General features: G+C 39.6%; 1 protein-coding gene across 7 annotated transcripts in view; it reads right to left on the bottom strand.

Annotated features, from left to right (window-relative positions):
• The window catches only part of LOC117413828 (adhesion G protein-coupled receptor B2-like), a 137,774-nt gene extending 120,363 nt beyond the window's left edge, over positions 1 to 17,411 (bottom strand). For 3 of the 7 annotated variants that reach the window (XM_058999460.1, XM_058999462.1, XM_058999465.1), the window contains exon 1: positions 16,730 to 17,408. The gene's annotated coding sequence lies outside the window, so the exon portion shown is untranslated. Of the gene's footprint in view, positions 1 to 16,729 lie in introns of all 7 variants that reach the window. The other 4 variants (XM_058999458.1, XM_058999464.1, XM_058999461.1 and 1 more) reach the window with 3 other exon arrangements.
• Positions 17,412 to 17,847: the final 436 nt, after the last annotated feature.

The raw sequence follows: 17,847 nt of genomic DNA, 5'->3' as shown, positions 1-17,847 counted from the left end.
CATTTGAACAGCTGTTCCTGGATTTCCACAATTGCTCTGATCTAGGGCTTAGTCAGAGCTGGCAATAGGACCATCATTCCCAATTAAGACTAATCACGCCTCCAGTACATACCTGGTGGTTGAACCACAGTAAATTGGCAAGTGGGAAAGAGCTACCAGTCCCTCTGAGACTCTGTGTCCCAATCGCAGTCTGCAGCATCTCTGTAAGCAGTTTGAGACTTTCATCTTAACAAACAACTGAGAAAGACTCTGCTGTACAGAGCGTGCTGTATCATCCTTGGGTAGCACACATGCCTTTTTAATTGCTAGGGTATTAACATGAAGCATCTGCTGCCTACAGGCTGCTGACTGCCTTTTTTTTTTGAACAATTGTTTTTTATTTCTTTTCCATAACAAGAAAGTAAAACAGTTGGGCATAGTGCACATGAATACAAACTAACAATTGGGAGCTCTAAAACAAGTAAAAAAAAATATAAATATAAATAAATATATAAATAAAATAAACATAAAAATAGAAAAAAGGGGGGGGGGGGGGGGTTAGGGCCTAGGGTCTAATTAAAATAAACTTCTGAGATAAGAAAAGGCATCTGTCCATGCCGTTACAGTTTTTGCACTGGCATGATGTAATCTAGCTCCACTTCTCTCCACCAACACAATATCTGCAAATGAGTGCAACCAGACACGATCTAAGGGTACCTCTGTCTCCACCCAACCTCGTAGGATTGACTTTTTAGCTGCTGTTAGTCCAGCCAACAAGAGCCGTCGTGTCTGAAGGCTAATATTCATTTGGGAGTCATCGCTGAGAAGGAGCAGTCGGGGACTCAGTGGCACTTTCACACCAATCACGTCAGAAAGCACAGTGGCCACATATTTCCATAAGCATTCAATTTCAGGACATTCCCAGAACATATGTAGATACGTTCCGGCCACACTCTGAGTGCATTTATGGCAGAGCGGATCTGAAACGATCTTCATCTGGAATCGTCGGTATGGTGTAGCATATATTCTATGTGCTAGTTTGAAGTGAAATAGCTGGTGTGCTAGATTTTTTGCGGACGAAAAGGCATTGTCCCATACTGCTTCCCAATCAGGACTACCGCCCAGTTTTTCAAGCTCTCTATCCCATATTAAGGTAACTGGAAGGGAGCTATTTTTAAAAGAAAGAAAAAAGGGATATAAAGAAGAAACTAAGCCTCTTGAGGTGACTGTTGAAGCAAATATATTAGTCACAGGGTGGCTAGGTAACATAGAGTCCAATGGCACCCCATAGGCACGAAGGGCTGAGCGGAGTCTGAGGAACATGAAATAGGTAAAACCAGGGAGCGAGTGATTATCCTTAAGGTCCTGGAACGTGCGAAGGCCATTATCATCAAATATATCACTAAGAATATGAATATGTCTAGAGGACCAGGGTGGATAAGTAAAAGGCCGAGAGCCTGTAAGTAAAAAGGGATTGTTCCATATAGGTGAAAGCTTATGAAGTTTTGAGGGGCTGCCAAGAAATCAGTTAACTTTCTTCCAAATATCTAATGAGTTTGCAATGATTGGACCCATTCGAAGAGAAATAGCCCTGTCCTTAGAGCGGAAAATAGAAGATCCTGGAGTCTGATTGGCTTAACTAAGGCTTCCTCAATTGGTCGCCAAGAAGCTGTAGACCCTGAATCTAGCCACGTTTTAAATACCCTTAGCTGAAAAGCTCAGTAGTAATATTTAAAATTGGGTACTGCCAGGCCGCCCAATGTTTTAGGGCGCTGCAAGGTAGTCAACCGAATCCTGGGTCGCCTATCCTTCCAAATAAAACCAGTTATAATAGAATTTATTTGTTCAAGGTACTTTTGTGGTAATGAAATGGGGATCATAGAAAATAGGAAATTTATACGAGGCAGTATATTCATTTTTATAACAGAAATCCTGCCATGTAATGAAACCTGTAATGGAGACCATCTAGTCAAATCTGTTTTGATTTCATTTAGAACTTCAAGCATATTTTCTTTACGAATCTGCTGGAAATTTGGGGATATCTTAATGCCCAAATATGTAAAGCCTGTGAGCTGCGGCCGAATAGAGATATGAGGGGGAAGAGGGGTTGTTGTGGCAATACGATTCAAAGGCATATAAACAGACTTAGACCAGTTTATTTTATATCCAGAGAGTTTACCAAAATGATCAATTAAATGCAGTGTGTTAGGGACTGAATCAGAAATATCAGATATAAACAATAAAATGTCATCAGCATAGAGTGATATATGGTGTTTGGAGCTCTGTACGGTAATGGGAGCTATATTGTTACTTTGTCTAATAGCTTGCGCCAATGGTTCTAAGGAAAGGACAAATAATAATGGTGACAATGGGCAGCCCTGTCGGGTACCTCTGCCGAGTGCAAACTGAGGGGATAACATTGACCCGGTCTGCACACATGCAGTAGGATTGCCGTACAAAGTGCGGATCATATTGATAAAAGAATGGCCGAAGCCAAAGCGTTCTAGAACTGCCCACAGTTCCATTCCAGGCGATCAAATGCCTTCTCGGCATCCAGAGAAAATACAGCACAAGAGGCGGGTTGATGGGGGGCTTGGTCTATAATATGAAAAAGACGCTGTATGTTGTCTGAAGCAAGGTGGCTCTTTAAAAACCCGGTCTGATCATGATGTATTAGGTTACACACATATTTTTCCAACCGCCTAGAAAGAGCTTTAGCAAACAATTTTAGATCTGAATTTAAAAGTGAAAGGGGCCTGTAGCTGGCACAGTCTAAATGGTCTTTTCCTTTTTTAACAAGCAAGAAATCAAAGCCGATTTCTGATGTCTATGGAAAGAGCCAGTTTGCAGTGAAAAATTTATAGAATGGAGTATTAATGAACCAACTTGATCCCATACTGCCAGCAATAACTCAGGTGGAATGCCATCCAACCCAGGCGACTTTCGCTTCTGCATGGATCAAGCTGCTGCCTCTAATTCTTGCAACGTTGAAGGAGCGTACAAGTGCTCCGCCTGTTCAGCAGTTAATTGAGGCAATTCCAATGGATTTAAAAAATCCTCAATTTTTGCCAAGTCTGCACCAGCTTCAGAAGTGTATAGTTGAGAATAATAATCTTGAAAGACTTTGCTAATCTGCTCTGGTTTAGGAAGTACAACATTATTGCTGTCCCTGATTGCCTCAATAGAAGCCAAGTGTTCGAATTGTTTTAATCGCAATGCAAGTTATCTGCTAGGGCGCTCTGCGTGCTCATAATACAGCTGTCTTGTTTTGTGTACTAGAAATTCTGCTCTGCTACTAGTAAGATTTTTGAATTCAGTCTTTAAGGTGGCTAACTGTTTTGCTTTACTTTTTAAGAAGTTACACTTCTGTTCTTTTTCTAACTGTGAAATAGTAATTTCTAGCTGGAGGATGTCTTTGTTTCGTGTTTTATTCAAGTTAGAAGAAAAGGCTGTACAGCAGCCCCTAATAAAGCATTTAGTAACCTCCCATAATGAATGTGGGTTCGTTGCAGTATTACGGTTGATTTCTAGGAAATCTCTCAAACTCTCTGTGAGATGTTTTAAGAAAGCTTCATTCTGAAGTAAAAATGAGTTAAAACGCCAGCGTTTAGCACGCTTAATTCCTGGGACCAAGTCAAATGAATACAAAACCGGAGCATGATCAGAAATAAGAATTGGCAATATATCTGTGGAAATAATATTATGCATAATAATTGGGGAGATAAAAATGTAGTCGATGCGAGAGTATATTTTGTGTCTATGCGAAAAGAATGTGAAATCTTTAACACCATTGTTTCTCAGACGCCAAGCATCATGTCTTGTGCAAAGTTTTGAAAGTATTTATAGGCAGAGGTAAGAGACAGGGCAGTGCCCTGTGATGATGTACCAAGAGCTGGATTGAAAGTCAAATTAAAATCCCCCCCAACAATAAGTGCACAATCTGGGAGTGCTCATAGCTTAATCCTGATGTTCTCAAAAAATCGAGGATCGACAACATTGGGTGCATAAACTGATGCTAAGCACAGTTTAACACTGTTAAGTGTTGCTATTACTTGACAGAAACAGCTTTGAGTATCATTGCTTGAACTATTAATGGTAATATTTATCTTTCTGTTAACCACAGTTAGTACCCCTTTTGTTTTATTCAAGGCGCAGGAGTGAGCAATTACTTTATAGTGTTTATTTTGAAATCTATTGACGTCAGCAGATTTGAGATGGGTCTCCTGAATTAATGCAATTGTAACGTTTTTACGATGTAAAAAATCTAAACATTTGGCTCCTTTAATGGATGAGTTAAGACCACGCATGTTCCAGGACATACAATTATAATTAGCCATTATGGAGGTTTAAAATAGGCAGTACAGGGCCACTCCTCCCATGTGTACTGAGCTTGTATAACAGAGATTGCATAGTTAACAGACAGCAATGAAAGAAGTAAACATATCCTGGAATTAGCATCGGACAGATCAAATAAAACGAAAATAAAAAATGTTTTAAATAGCCTGTGACAGGAATGACTGAGTGGTCTGACGTCACGGCAGAAGAAGGGACAACCAAAACAAAAGGTACGGTGCAGTGGCGCGGGCGCCGTTTTATTTAAAGCAAACAAAAATAAATAAAATATTTAAACAGAAAACACTCGCTCACAGAGCAAAATAAAAGGTTAAACAAAAACAAATCACGAACACAAAATCAACAATAAATAATAAATAAAGCATACAGGTCAGGCTGGGCAGTCGCTGTCACTGTTCCTGTATGCTATAATTTAGTTTCGTTTTTAAACTCTCTCGCTCCTCCGGACTCCCACTCGCTCTCTCCTCTTTAACACCCACCCTGAACTAGAGAGCAGCAGGCTTTTTATAACAGGTGACCATCTCCCGATTAGCAATAAATTAAATCACCTAATTAATTCGGGAGATGGCTACCTTCTGCACGAGTTTTAATTAGCTTGTTGATGGGGCTACCCATCCACGCTAAACAAAACAAAATCGGCTACGCCGTCAAAATACAAACAATAAAACATACGGCGCTCGTCGACATAAATACAATAAATCATAATAAACAAAAACAATACTCTGCACAGGGGCGGAGGGGGAGACCCCGATCTAAAAATAAATAAACAATGTACAGGGCTGCTCGCCCTGTTACATAGCCCTACACTGGTATAACAATGTGCTCCCAAGCGATTGCCTAATAAATGTAATCTGATATACAAAAACAAACACAGAACTATTTTTACAAAACTGACTAGATGAGAGAAGCAGCAGCTCATAGCGCTGCCGTGACCCTCATTGCCAGAACAAAAACAAAAAATATTAGCTTCCGTGGTTTTGAACCAAGATGCAAAACCCACACCCAAAAACCCAAAACATAATGCACTTCAGGAAGGTAGAAATATATAATAGGTTAATACAACGTAGAAAAGAAACTCAGGATGCAATACAATTAAATTATATGACAGTGCATATACAAAAACAATTACACCCCAACATACACTACCATGTGGATGTAACTTACATACAGTCCGATTAAGCAGATCCCGTGCTGTAGGGTTCAGTTAACCATATTAGAGCAGCAGTGTTTTCCAAAAGCGAGAAAAAACAAAAAAAACAAAAAAAAACAAAACACACATTTCTGGTGTTTGAAATAATGCGGCAGATTTAGTCCATAGATTGAGTATTAGATAATCCCAAGACGAATCTTTCCGCTTCCTTCGCCGAGTCAAACATACTGGGTTGGCCGTTGTGAATGATCTTCAGTTTTGCCGGGTATAACAAGAAGTTCTGGACTCCAAGCTGCCTGAGAGATTTCTGAACCAAGGGGAAACATTTTCTTCGCTGGGCAGTAAAGGCGGCGTAATCAGGAAAGAAAAGTAGAGAGCTTCCGTCTAGCCGGGGTGGTGTAGCTACATTTCTGGCAGCCCTAAGAATGAGCTGCCGATCAGTGTAGCGAAGTAATTTAAAAATGAAGGTGCGAGGCCTGTCTCTGCGAGCGCTAGATCCATCATAGATGCGATGGGCCCTCTCAATTTCAATAGGCCCGGTCAAAGATGGCAGCCACATTGGTAGGGATTTTTGCAGGAAGTCAATAGGGTCCCCCCCCCCTCGGTACCCTCTGGCAAGCCCACGATCCGCAAATTCGATTGGCGGTTTCTATCCTCTAACTCAGCCAGTCGAGATTTAAGCAAGGCAATCTCCGTTTCAGATTCTTTAATGCTAGCCCGGTTTTGGCGCTGGGCTGCCTGAAGAATATCTACGCGCTTATTTTGCTTGTCAACAGTGGAGAAAGTAACGGAAATCTTCTCCTCGGTTTGCTGCAGCCGAGACTGGATGGACTTAATTTCGGTATAAACCGTTTTAATCTCAGCAGTGATTTCGCTTTTTAAACACTCCCTGATGCATTCCACAATAAAATCTCTCAGCGAATGAAGCTGGGACTCTGTTAGCCAGGGCAGCGTCTGACCCCGTGGATCCTCGCGGCTCGGCTCAGTCGCGTTCTGTGCTGCGCACTCAAAGGTAAGTAGCTGCTTTCTGGCTTTTTTACTCCTGGCTTTCATAGTTGGGGTATTCGGGTCCATGGCTGACGAATCCCTTTTCTCTGGTGTCTCCATTGTGTAATGCTAGTAGTAAAACGTGCCCTTCACTGAAATAATAAGTATATTTTTAATAAATTGGGCGATGAGTGTGGGAGCTCTCAAACTAAGCCGCCATCTTGGGTGGAAGCCACCTGAAGTCTTTTCGCTGCTGACTGGCTTTAAGGAGAATTCTTACGATTCCAGATGCATATAGGAATGTGAACAGATCCTGTGTTGGATAGATATTCAGTACAGCACTGATTGGGCTGCAGCAATGCAAGCTTCCTTTTCCCACAGTTCCCTTTATAATAGATTCGGCAGTAAATGTGAGCAGCAATTTTACAGTTTATTGAGCTTTTCCCATGCTTAATGTGTGTATTCATTTCAATGCATCATGGTTAAAGAGCAAGTAGCTTCAAATACATTTTTATTAGATTTTTTAGTATGTCCCCTTACCTTTTTATAAGTTATTTTTTATTTTATGTTCATTGAGACCGAGGCTTAATCAGCAGCACACAGAGATCAAGAATAGAATACACAAGACATGTCTATTTGTTAATGTGGAGTGAAGGAGAAGCATTGGCAGGAGATTTGAATAAATTCCCCAATACGATCTTTAAAACCAGAGATGGCAAGATTATAAAATTCCATCTTCATACTATGACAGAAACAATTCCACATCTTGGGGAGCTGATATGCGTGTTCAAACCCTTGGAATAGCCAAAAAAATGTTGATGTCTATACCACCAAATAAAATTAACCTGACTTGAACCTGACCAGACATTATACACATTGATTGAGTTATCCAGCTGCCTGCCAACATTTTGTTTAGCAAGCTGGTCTGTATTCCTTTTAAGAAGACGTATTTTGTTAATCCACTCAAATTAACTGTTAAAGAACAATGTTATCCACTATATAAATCACCAGTAATTAAAACTGTTCAAAGCAAGATTTTTACCAAGTATTATTTCATTACATAAGCCCAGCTAGCTAGCGCTGGGAAAACGAGAAAATGAGATAGTTAGCTAATTAATTCTTGTAACTCTTGTTAATTAGTGCCCAGTTAATATAAGACATGACCAATTAATTTCCCAAATCCCTGTGACTGCCCTCCCTTATCTAATAAGGAAGTCATGTATTGCAAAGTGAAAGCAAGGCACAGGCAAGAAAGATAGAGTGCGGGAACTAATCGTCCATACCCATGAAACACTCAGTCGTGGTCAAAGAAACTGTGAATTCAATGACAGACGTTTCAACTAAAAGACATTCTCAATGTTGAAATGAGTTTCGGTTCACATTCTTATATCATTAGGCAATATAGGTATTCCTAAAATGACCAAATGAGAAGGATCTCTTAATTAAGAGGAATGTAGAGATGCTGATTTTACCTGTATCAGTCATTAACCTTGCACAGTTGTGAATAGCCTAATTGCAGCAGGTTATGTAGACAAGGAAGAAAGTAAAATGCTTACATTGTTTACAGGTAAGAAAAAGGTAGACAGTGAGAGAAAAAAAAATAAGAAAAAGTCATGAGAAGAATATGAATGGTAATGTTAAAAGCCTAGAAAAAGCTTAAGAAATTGCAAAACTACTTGACTAACTTAAGAGATGATAAATACAATCTAACTAGACGCTACTGTACTGCACTGCAGAATTGGGTCACTGATCTCTTTGCTTGGGGTTAATCATGAACTTGTTAATACACAGGTTAGGGGACCACGTTGTGGGAAACCAGAGAACTCCTAACCCTCTCCACAGGTGCAGGCATGGAGCTGGCATTCACAGCAGAATGAAAATGCAACGGTGCATTCATGCAGACCCTGAATTGTCATACAGCATCATCACAGAGGTCCTTTAAAACGTAATGCAAGTTATAAATATATATGTATGGCACACAGCTCGGATGCTCCCAGCCCACAAGGAGATATATAATAAATTAATGCAATGCATATTCCGTGATTCTTTCCTTTTTTTATTCCCGTCTGCCCTAGGAAAAAAGCTCTTTGACATGGTGCATCGTAATTTAGCAGTGAGCAATATCCTGGGGACAAGCCCAACACTGATACTGTTAAAACCACCTTGATTAAATATTACAGCTGCCTGCCAGGGCAGAATTGCAAATAATCCAGTAATTAATTCAGCCTGTTGAACCTCTGTCTCGGTAATATTTATGTTGCATTGTTGGTGCCATTTTAGAACAAGATGCGTTAGTCTTCCTGGTCAGATAGCAAAGGAAACATTATGCATTATATATATTTTACGTACTCTTCACTGACGTTTTTCAGATGTTTTTGTTTAATTTTGTTTTCCCACACATTTTCTTCTACAATACAATGAACTCACTTTACATTAAGTGTCTCTATGTTATTTCACTGTAATAACACCATAATTACACACATGCTTGTGTAATTACAATGCAACAACATGTTTCATTACAACATGTTGCCAGTCACTGCTGTTGCTTGTAATTACACTGCATTTACAAATGAGGATGTGTATTTACAATGTAATAACTATGTTACCATGCGTGCACTTACAGTTAGGGACACTAAATATAAGCAGTTACCACTTTTTCCTTGTTGTAAATCTAACACTAAGACTGGCACAAAACTATACATTTAAACAACCTCTCAAATACCTTCTGACCTTCCAGAGTTTAACAGAAAGATTGCGTTCTTATTGCTATCTAACCAGGGACCCATGGAATCTCTTATAACATATTAACCACTTGACTCAGTGAACCACAGTACTTAAAAACATGCAAATCTCATTAAATCACAATGAGATTACATATATTAGATTGTTCTAGCATATATATTTGAACAACACTTTGTACACCAGCACCCTCCCTTCCTGTTTTAGGACGCATTACGAGATCTTCTTGCTTTCAAACACAACAGTAACATCTGCCAGCCTCACCACATACTGTAGAATTGCCCATGACGTCATTGTGTTTAATATCACTGTCAGTGGGGTCTTACACAGATAATCAGGACCCATGTAGCAGTCTAGTGGCGTGCCGGTGCAAACTTTGCATTAGAGCTACAGCTTGGCAGTGCTCTATTTTATGGCACAGTAATTGTTCAGTAATATAATGTGTCTTCTGTGGTATATAGATTAATTGTTCTTCTACAGTTGTGTGCAGATGGGGCTTCCATTAAAAGAAATCTCTGTGGATCCTTCTGTGTGAATGTTTTCATCAGCAGATTATTACTTTGTGCAAATGCTTAAAACCACAGCGACACACACAAACAAACAAACAAACAAACAAATCATTTAACTTACAAGGGAATTATCCCCGTGTCATCCCCCACCTGATTAAGTAACAGAGATTCAATCAGACTTTGCAGAGACAGCGTTGTGGCTGTGATTTCATTATGCAGTATTTAAGGCTCAGTCTAAGGAACAAGCATGACATGCTGCAACAGATCTTTATCAAACATCCCGATAGGGGAGCACGTAATTGGTTATCAGCAACATTTTAAATTATTTGCATAGAAAATGAAACCTGTTCTTTGCAATTAAGTGTGTCTCTGTATAATTCCTTTGAGGATACGCTGTAGATGATAAGTGGCACATCTGAAAAAAAATACAGATTTAAGACGATTAAACTTATGTTCTGTACTGCCCACTATTTAAAAAGCAATTATTCGGTTATCTTATTTTTTTTTTTTGATAAATCCTTTAGCTCCAGTTGCCTGCCATAGATACATGTGACTATGCCTCAGTGTCTTTATATAAGTAAGGACCAGTGCCATCTAGTGACTTTGAACCAAGTTTCCTTTTGCTTTGCTTGCAATACACAGCTGTGCCCTTGATGGTACTGGCACTTCAAGATATTTTGTCTGGTCTAGCCTGCATTACACATGTCTATGCCAGACAACTAGAAGTAATGAACGGCTGCTGAACTCCAGGACACCCCCTTCACACAATATTGAAGTAATTGCAGTAACTGCCTCTCGAACGGACTGCAAACACAATAACAGGGTTAAGGGCAATGTCATTTTAAGTTACTTGATCTTGAATTAAGATTTAAACAGGTTATCTCTAATGCCGCTCGGTATAGCCACACAAAAGGTCCCTGTTATAATTATTGACTGCACTGATGTTAGCCTGATGTAGACACGCATTAGCAAACACACCTCCCTGTTGAGTGAGCGAGGCTGTAAACAAACACTCAAAATATAGAAAGACAGACGCGCCTCACTCTGCAGGGATTCTTAAAGGGCTCCACCTCATTCTCACTATTTGTCTGTGTTGTAAATTGTTGTTGGGATGAAGCACAACTTCATATACCAGTACAGTATTAGAAACATGGGATGATCTGGTATGGGTATAGCATTCCTTTCGGTTGGCCATGTGTTTTTCTTTCAAATATTTGATTTTAAATATTTGAGAGGAGTCGTGCAAAAGCCTTGCTTCTTATTAGGAACCAAATACAACTTTCTGAAATCTGAAATGTCTATGAGTTACCAAGTGTTTTCCCTTATCTTTTTTAAAAAAAAAAAAATCACCAGAAAATGCATTTTTCATGATTAGAAAAATGAGGTGAAATTGAAATTGTGTGTGGTTACGTTTTTCACAACACCCCAGAACGGAAATAGAACTGTAGAACATAAAACAGAAAAGTTGTATTTGGTGTCTGCCCCTTTACAACATGTATACAGTACTTATAATCCCTGTATTTACTGTAGCTTAAATAACAGGAATTTAAAAGCCTTTTCCACTCTCTTTCTCTGGAGCAGAAAACAGAGGAACGTCAGAGGTGATAAACCTCATCAGCTCAGTCTAACGGCACTAATTAAAAACCTGCGGAATTAAAGAAGCTGGAAAAGAATACAGGCTCGAGGGAGTCTACCCTCTGTTCTGAAACCTTTCCCACTCTGACAAACCAAACAGTCATTCATAATATGATGCTGTTACTTGCTGCTGCTAGTTTGTTAATTTGCCAATTTAAAAAATGCATTGCTGTCATTCAGACAGCAATGGGTTTAGGTGGGGGAGGAATAAAGCATTCTATTTAGGTTGCATTTTATAATCTCTTAACTCTCCTTGTATAGCTCCCATTCCAGCTGAAACAATTAATCCATGCATTGATTTATCAATCAGCAAGGCTTTTATTTTGCAAGCCTCAGTTAATCATGCTTATGATCTAACAATCGCCCTGGTGCCCTATTTGGACTCTGCGATAATACCAATGGCAGCACTGGGGTTGCTATGAACCAATATGCTCAGTTCTGCATGGCTAGAATTGATTTGAAAGGATATTCTGGTATTATAATGCCACCCCAAAGAGATGTTTCAAAAGGGTGTTATCAATGAAGAGGTGGATAGAGTATAAGGAAGCATGGTCTCTAGTGCCAGGAGGTAAAAGATTAATCCATGTTCATTCCTTATTGCTGAACGGTAAAAATCCACAGCATGAGTGCCAGGCTGACCTAGCCTTCTCTCTGTGTAGTAAATCTACGAGTGCTGGGGCTATGAGAGGTCAATTATTTAAACTACGTCTTGCAGCCTTGCAGTGCTGGCGTTGTAAGCCAAGCAGGGAGTTGCATAAGCTTCTAGCTGCTAAAAATTACAACACCACTAACACTGGCTTTGCATCGGTAATTAATATAAGACAATGAGGAAATTACCAAAGAGTGAAGACCCATCAATGGTCATGTTGATCCCAAAACTTTGTCATGTCAGTTCTTAGAGGATCCCAATGATTTAGTATCAACCGCATGCAAGTGTCTCCTGCACTTTCCCTAGTGTCCTCTGATCCTGGTTTTAGTTCTGCACTTAAAGAATTGACGTGTCAACTTTGCCAACTCTAAGATTTTAAAGTCCTCAATCAAGCCCCCCCCCCCTCCCTAATTCTTCTTTGTTCTAGGATAATAGATGATGTTCCCTCTACCTTCATAGCTCACTCTTTTCATCACACAGACGGAATTTAACCTACATATTTGTGCAAATGTCATGAGATCCCGGGAATAGGCAAGTGTCTCTCCGGAGCACAAATGTAGCTTTACAGCTACTGCCACCTAGCCCACCAGCCCACTGCACCTGCTGGGCTGTGAGATGTGGCCTAACACAGTGATTTTTTTTTTTTGATGAACAACTCGGCTCTCTAGCTGCTAGTTCGAATCAGCGGGTCTGTGGTTGGTAAACCTGTGAAAGAACAGCCTTAGAGAACCACAGAGTCAAAATGGGCTTGTGCTGGGATAGAACTGTACTGCAGCTGAGCTCCTGTTAGCAGACTCCTATTTATCTCTGGTAAAAGTTCATTACTGCAATTTTTCAATTTGCCATGCTTTCCCCGTGCATTGCTCTGTTGTTAGTTTGATTGAGTTCTTATTTTGTTTTGAAATACCTGTGATTTCCCAAGCATGTGTCGGGTTTAGTGTATTGCACTTAGCTGAGCTTAACTGATGCACCACAGTAAATTGCATAATCGAATTGTATTGGTCTATTGAGCTAATGTAAATCATTTCAGCATCAATCAAATTCAGAGCAATAGTACCTTCTCTCTACTCAGCTGATACGGTATTCTATCAGTTTAACTGATGCCTTTAAGCAATGCAAAAGCATGGCTCTGTGGTACATATTCATCAGTTGATTCATCACATATGACCAAAGCTGGATGCACAGCATATGATATGGGCAATGTATTAACAAAGCACACCCACAAAGCCAGGCTTGCTTTCAAAAATCACAGTTGTTCTCCATATTACAGCTGTTAAACCCACACTATAGCTTACTTAATTGTTGACCTGCATTAAATAGCCTGACTACTATGTTTAGGAGCAAGGGTCAGTCCCTTTGCCATAAGATACTGCAGGTGAACATAGTCAAGTAGCCCCACACACATGCACCAGCCACAGTACCAGGCAAACCCTATTCTACATAGCAACAAGTCAATAGACTTTCAAATAACAGTTGCATTTCCTCCCGACACACCCAGCGGGCAAGACTTTTACAATCTGCCCTTCGATTCCGTCTTCCAGTTTTCTTTCTTGGCCACGCGAGGTGGATTTTCGAATTGAAATAAATGAAAATGAATTAAGCAGCTCCTTCTGTCATTTTGCTAGACAGTCTTCTAATCTTCCCATCAATTTTAATCAAAACGCATATTATTCTCTAATCAGATGTGATTTTCAAATTCCCACTGTGGTGGCTTATTCGTCTCCGCCAAATGACTTTCGCTGTTTAATTAGCCAACAAAGACAGACTCACTAATCTTATATGTGTATCTTTGCACGGCACTGTGGATATATACTGTATGTAACACCCCATATAAAAGTTTACCATTGTAAATCTGCAACTCAGAATGCAAGTTTAAGAGCTCCTGTGTGACCTTTAGTTCTCTCTTTGCCAGTTCCCGGTACTCTGTCTTTGTGAATATGGCTTTATGCTGTAGCTCTCTATTGTACTTTTACAGTCTCCTCAGATCTGCTTCTGCAAAAATGCATTACCACCACAGGAGGTGAGGGGGTCAAATGTGAGGATTGGTGGTGGATAGATCAAGACAAAATCAATAGAAACAACCAGACACAATGGTTATTTTTCATCACACAGTTGAGATATTTTTTAAAGCTACAATATTACTTACAAACAGAGCCTACAGCTGCCTGACTGAGTCCGCGCGACTCTGAGATGACAGCAAGCACTGAAACGAGCCCTGGAATGTGAATTACTGCATTTGTTATCCCAGTTTTGGCTGAACTGCCTGGCTTGGTCTGTGTCAAAGCACTTTTTTGTAAAGCTTTTTGGTGACATCAGCGCAAGTTGATACCATCTTGAGTTCCCAGATTCTTGCAATAAAACAATTGCATTTAAGCTTTTTTTTTAAAACCAAACCTCTCAAAGTTGGAGCATTTATAACACCTAGCAACGATAGATCCAATTGCAACCACAGCCAGGACCTATTAAGTAGTTGTAAGAGATGCAACAATTACTCAAATCACTGATCGTCATGGGTTTTATTTTGTGATTTCACTTGATTGATTAATTGCCCCTGTGCCCTAATTTGGAGCATCGTGTCGCAGGTATAGAACTACCATGTGTATGTTTTTAGAGGGATCTATATTTCTTGAAGAATCTCTCTCTCTCTTTGCTTGTTGCTTTTTAACACCAACATGTTCCCAATGCCATGCTTTCTGTCAAATGTGACCTGTCTGATACTCTACCAGGAAATGATTCACTGATTGTACCTCAAACATTTCTAAAACGGAGCCAACTGTACCTTCAGTAACTTACCATCCCCTTTTAATAATAATTCTAAAGAAGTCAAGAGAGCTGAGGCCAGTTTCTCAAATCCCTTCAAGGTGGCATTCCCCTAAATGCAGTTTATTTTAACAGAAGAAAAAACACTGAAAAAAAAAAGTATAATCCTTTAGTCTATCTTGAGCACATTTCCGCACACCTGTGCTGCTCCGTCTTGAAACATTCTTTTAGGTGACAGGTAGAAAGCAGACAGATATGATCGTGCAGCCTGCTGGAAGCGCTTAAGCAGCTACTCTGTCCACACCAGTATCTTAAATAATCCAGAACAAGCATGCATTCAATCAATCTATTGAACAAGTCTCTGAGAACATAATACAGACTGGGAAATGTGCGGCTGTGCAATGCATTCTCTTTCAGTTAATGTACTGTTATCACATGGCTTTCACTGTGCTTCTTAAATGAGCCCATTGCAGGCGTGATAGGAAGCAGCACAATGCAAGAGCACTGACAACCAGTGACTCAGTGCATGAATTAAATACAGTCAAACCTGCAGGAATGGTCACTTGAGCTAACTTTCACTGCTAGTAAACCCCAGAACAGAACATGAATGGAAGAGGGACTATGGGTAAGCTCACTCATTCCACACATACCTATCCCGAGGTCTATATGCAGTTATGCATACTCTAAGAATACAGACAGATAGCTTTAGATTTTTAAATAACCTTTATTAATCCATTTTTCCCCAATAATAATCATAATATTCATGTACGCCAATACATTTCACATCCTAAAACTCAAATCACTGTCATCTCATTACTTCATATAGTGTAAACTAATTTCTATCTATCTAATATGTGCATTGGCGTTTCCCTTCAGTAGGGTGAACCTTGTAAAACGGTACTGATGTGTGTGCACTGTAGTACACCGCCCGAGTAATCAAAGAAGAAAACTGTTCTTAGTCTCAGGTATTAAACTTCAAATATTTTTAACTAATCTATTGTCTCCAAATTACTATAGTGGGCGCCAGAGAACATTGTATTTTTTTATTTTTTTTTAGCAAGTGACACCTAAAACGCACTCTGCATTCTGCGATGTTTGACAGAGATGTATCGTATCTGCACTCGTTAACTATTTGACCGTGCACATTCTGCAGTGTGTGTATAATATATATATATATATATATATATATATATATATATATATATATATATATATATATATATATATATATCTATATCTATATATATATATATATATATATATATATATATATATATATATATATATATCCATCCATCCACTGGTACCGATACTTTACTGTACATCGTTTCTCTAGCATGCTGCAAAGTTAAATCCGTTACTCAATACATCAAGTAAGCTTCCCTCAAACCAATGAGATTCGCAAGAAGATGAAATATCTGTACTGCAAATGCACGCCTACATGCTTCTACACTGCAATCTGGTGATTTTTATTATTATTATTATTATTATTATTATTATTATTATTATTATTATTATTATCATCATCATATGATGATGATACTGCGTAAGCATACAGCTTCATAGGAAAACGTAATTAACATGACGAAGCCCGTAGATTTAAGAACAGCATATTGACAAAAAAAAATCATACACCGCATAGCTCGCCAAAACTTGGCACGAGTGAGTACTGCTGTAACACCTTTAAACGACGAGTGAGTGCCTAAAGAGAACCGCGCAGCAATCTCATTGATGAATACACACGGTATTTACACGCATCGTTTCAACCAGCAAAGCAGGTTTTAATATTTTGCCTGTGTGTGCACTATCCCAATAACAGACCAGCTCCTTGAGATTGCGCGTGTACCCGAACTACAGATGACTGTCATTTCGACATGCTGTATCGGTATTTCATCATTATGCCACAAAAAGCGTAAAAGCAGACCCGTTCACATTAAAACCGTTGCCCCACAACCATATTCAACCTACCTGATCGCTGTTAGCAACAGTTATTAGATATTTTACTGTCTGATTCGTAGATCCAAATGAAGTTTTCCATCGCTCGGATGTTTCAGTATGAGTGGTGGGATGTTATTAAATATTTAGCTGATCTGCAACAATCTTCCTTTTGAGAGAAAAAAACAAACAAAAAAACAGTAACTGCTCTTCTCCAAAAACAAACAAAAAGAAACAAAAAAACAAGAAAAAGCCAAACACAAAACAAACAAACCAAAAGATGAAGCCAGTTTTAGGCACACACTGGTGAACTCGTAGTAGTGGTAGCCGTGGTCGTCATAGTTGGATGAGAAGCTATTAATCCTAGACACGTCTTCATAGCTCCTCCAACACCTGTCGAACTGTATTCCAAATCTGTTGGAAGCGCATCTTCAGTTTGAAACACAGGCAGACGTGATGGGGGTCGGGTCTTATTTTCATTCCTTGACTCTCTGAGTCTGCACCTAGCTTCTCCCGTCTTAAAGCTGACTGCACTCGCTGCATACAGCGGTTGGAAGTCTCTCTCACTCTCCAGCGTTTGCATTCAGATAGCCATAAACACAGACACAGCAGCGCAGCGCAGCACAGTACAGCACACGCCAACAGCAGCTGCCGACCTCTTCAGCCAGCGCAGAAAAGAGAGGCGCGCTCCCGTATCAGCACCCAGAACGAGCCTGCTTTACCTGACGTCAGCGCGCTGTGCTGCCACAAGAAGCGCGCTCACGGTTACGCGCCCCGCCTGTGCTAAATACAGAATGCTAATGATTTATTGATGTATTCTATTATTATTATTATTATTATTATTATACAAACACTGGGTAATGGGTTATGACCAACAAAGTAGTTTAATGCAGCTTTACAATATAAGCTTTGTGATATTCACATTGTTAAGCACATATTATAGATGAAGCATCTTCAAAATACTATTTTATACTAGTTGTTACTAAAAAAAAATGTCCACAAAATTCACAGACACGTTCAAACACAAGCAGCGCTGCGCTTTACCACTGGTATATTGAAGGGTCAAATTGCCTAAAATTATACAAAACTACAGCATGGTTTTTAGCATAGCACCACAATCAGCACTTCAGTAGCACCAGGCATGTGTAAGG

The sequence above is a fragment of the Acipenser ruthenus genome, chromosome 25, assembly GCF_902713425.1.
Source record: "Acipenser ruthenus chromosome 25, fAciRut3.2 maternal haplotype, whole genome shotgun sequence".
NCBI classification, from domain to species: Eukaryota; Metazoa; Chordata; class Actinopteri; order Acipenseriformes; family Acipenseridae; genus Acipenser; species Acipenser ruthenus.
Note: the sequence above shows the minus strand (reverse complement) of the source record. Positions and strands in the feature narration are given on the sequence as shown.